A 3573-nucleotide genomic window follows, 5' to 3' on the forward strand; every position below is an offset into this window, starting at 1 on the left:
TCACATGATGTCTTGAAAGGCCACTACTTGAAGCTATGGAATGAATCCAAAAAGCACTGGAGACCTCAGAGTATTGGATATGCCAGGAATGTTGGATGTCCACAGACAAAAGCTATAATCATTGAGTAAATGTAGCCCAAGAGAGAGGCTACTTGTCCTTTAGGCAACAGAGCTGTTGGTGTGGGGCTACCTGTGCCAAATGGAAAACAGATGATGCCGCCATAATCCCCAGATGTTGGATATGGAGCTGCAGCATTTGATGTTTGCCCTACTGGGTTTGGATCTTGCTTTGGTTAGTCTTTTATTACCATGCCCATTCCTCCCTTTTAGAATGGGAATGTTTGCCTTTTGCCATTGTATATAGGAACTATGTGGCTTGGTTTTTCATTTTATAGAAGCTCACAGTTAATAGATTGCCATGAGTCTCAGAGGAGACTTTGGACTCATGAGCAGTGTTGGAAATATAAGGCTATGAAGACCTTTGGAGTATAGCATCTTGTGTTATGAGATGAACATGACCCCATGAAGGCCAGAGGAGAAATGCTATAGGCTGAAATGAAGTATTCTTCTACAGGCTCATGTGTTAAAAACAACTGCTCCCCAGCTGGTGTCACTGTTTATAAAGGTTGTGGAAACTTCTGGATAGGGTCTTGATGATAGATGGACAGACAGCTATGGGAAGCATTTGGGGGTTAAGGTATATAGGCCAGTTCTACTTCTGGCCCAAGCTCTCTGCTTTCTGAAAGCTGCCACTATGAAGCCATCAATCTCACACTCCTGCCTCCATGCTTTCTCCATTAAAATGAATTATATTCTCTCAACAATGACCTAGAATAAATTCTTCATTCTGATTTGATTCTGTCCAGTAGTTCATCACAGAGAAGAAAGAATAATAACTAATGTAGGTATATGATTTGCATATATTTCCCTATTCTGGATATTATCTTTTCACTCATTTTCTTTGTTGTTCCAAATTCTTTTCATATTGATGTAACCCCATTTTTTTGTTGCCTTTATTTTCTGTGCTTCTGAGTTTTGTTTTGAGAATTCTCTCCCAGGATCTGGACTTAAATTTATTTATGCATGTGCATCTTTTTCAGTTTATTCTATCCATGTCTTATAATGTTTGGTGTAGAGATTATTCACCTCCTTAGTTATCCCTAGGTGGTTTTATATAGTTATTGAAAGTGGAATCATTTTTTTGATTTCTTTTTGGAATAGTTCACTATTAGCATAGAAGAATGTTGGTGACTTTTATATCTTTCAATTTAATGATTTCATTTATTTTAACAAACATGTATATGTTTGTGTGAGCGTGTATGTGTGTGGGTGTGTGTGTGTTCTGTGTATAGTCTTCAAGGTTTTCTATATTTAAGATTAAGTCATCTGCAAGCAGAAATAATTTGACTTCCCATTTTTCCCATTTTAGTGTCTCTCATTTCTTCTTCTTAGTCAATTGCTATGGATAGAACTTCCAATGTTCTTGTAAATGGAAATGATGAACATAATTATCTTTCACTTATTCTAGAGCTTAGGGGGAAAAGGCTCATCATTTCTCTAGTCAATATGGCATTAGCTGTGGATTTTTCATGTATGGCCTAAGCAAAAAGGACATCACACTACCTGTCTTCAAAATGTACTACAACATGTCACACTGGCCTGCCAGGGGCAAGTGTTTATTGACAAAGTGAGGAAGAGACTTTTTCCTAATATTTCAAGTAGGCAAGCAAAAGAGACACCTCAGAGCCTGTCCCTAACACCATCCAAGAACATTACCTCTGAGACAGTATAACAAAAGGATGCTGTGCATGATGTTCATCATTTGACAGATGCTGACCTTAGGATTGAGCCTAACCACCAGCTCTATACTATGAGCTTGCCTCCTGAGAGGTTTGTTTCCTGTTTGCCAGAGCCCAACAACTGTACAAATTCTGAGGATGCCTCCAGTGGTGATGATGCATAAAATCTCAATCTTCATGATCAGCCAAAGAAGAGAAGTAGAAGGCACAGATCAAAGAAAAAAACTTTAAAATTCCAATGATGTTATTATAGAGCAAGAAGAATTAAAGAAATAGCAGAATCTTTTACACAAAAAAGATACGCCTGGTCCCACAGTGGTGAAAAAGCAAGCACCTGGCTTAGTCACAAAGGCCTGTGGTGTTACTTTACATCCCAACCTGAGCAGGAAGATATGGAGGGTGCTACAGGAGAAGGGGCCCAAGACCCTCTGGAAGTGGGCCCTAGAGATCCCAGTGAGGAGGGCACAGTCCCAGACACCATCCACGAAGACAATGAATTGTTGACGGCAAGACAGATGGTTTCTGAAGGCTACGCAAAAAATTGATCTTTATGATGGTATTTCCAACGACTCAGATCCATCTGTGTACATAGAAACTGCTGAAGCATTGCTTTTGCTCCCTCCAGTCTTTCAGGATGCCTCCCTCAGATCAATTAACTTTAGACCACATGAAAGCCCTACCATATGTAAAAGACATGGAGAGACTGAAGAATGTTGTGGGGAGGTTCCCAGAGTGCTTCACCCTGTCTCCTGACTGTGCCAGAGTATTCTCAGATTTCTTTAATCACTGGGCTACACACATCCTTCCTCTGAAAAGCAGTATAATTATTTAAGAAAAGCTAATATATAATAAGACATAAAAGGCAAATATGACATGGAATTAGAGTTCATTCTTTTATACAAAGATTTATTTTCTTTGTAACTCAAATCCTTGAAGTTTTGAAGGCATTTCTGCCATATTTATTCCTATATTTGCATGTATTGAGTAAGACATCATCTAAGACTTTAAGTGAGAAACTGAGGTAAAATTGAAATTTTTCACTTACTCATAGATACATGTCTTGAATTACTACATAAAACTTTGTTTTTCTGAATCTGTAAAAATTAGAACTAAACATTCTATTAAATTTTTTAAAAGTTCTACAAATCTACAGTAGCCAAACAACATAGTATTGGCATAAAACAAGCATATAGGCCAATTGAATAGGTAAAAAGCCTGAAATTTAAAATAATAAGCTTATTTTTTAACAATAGTGCCTTCCTAAACCTTGGTCTCCTTGTAAAGTGTGAATAATTATATCCCCAAGATTGGATATTGTTTCAAATGCTGCTCAGTATATTACAACTGTGACAGTTAATCATAAAGCACAACATAGAATTCTGAAAAATTCAAAATGCATGCAAATAAAAACCATTATGAGACATCACTTGACAACAACTAAAATGGTTATGCTTTTTTTTTTCAGTAACAGGTTTTTCAATGCTTCAGAAAAACTAGAATCCTCAAACACTGTTGGTGAAAATGTAAAACGTCAGCCACTTTCAAAAACTGATGGCAATTCTCTAAAATGCTAAACATGTGACCCAGCACTTCCCCTCTTGGGTACATAATGGAAGGAAGGAAAAACATTGCATTAGGCAGAGTTCTCCAGAGAAATAGAATCAGTAGAATGTATGAATGTTCTCAAAGGAGGTTTATTAGATTGGCTTACATGACAGGGTCAGGATAGTCTAGCCACAATTATCTCTATGCTGAAGTGGCTTAGAACCCAGTA

The 3573-nt window shown here is 37.5% G+C and overlaps 1 pseudogene; it reads left to right on the forward strand.

Annotated features, from left to right (window-relative positions):
- Positions 1 to 241: 241 nt before the first annotated feature.
- Positions 242 to 2631, forward strand: LOC123458690 (annotated as a pseudogene).
- The last annotated feature ends 942 nt before the right edge of the window (positions 2632 to 3573 follow it).

The sequence above is a fragment of the Jaculus jaculus genome, chromosome 2 (assembly GCF_020740685.1).
Source record: "Jaculus jaculus isolate mJacJac1 chromosome 2, mJacJac1.mat.Y.cur, whole genome shotgun sequence".
Classification (NCBI taxonomy): domain Eukaryota; kingdom Metazoa; phylum Chordata; class Mammalia; order Rodentia; family Dipodidae; genus Jaculus; species Jaculus jaculus.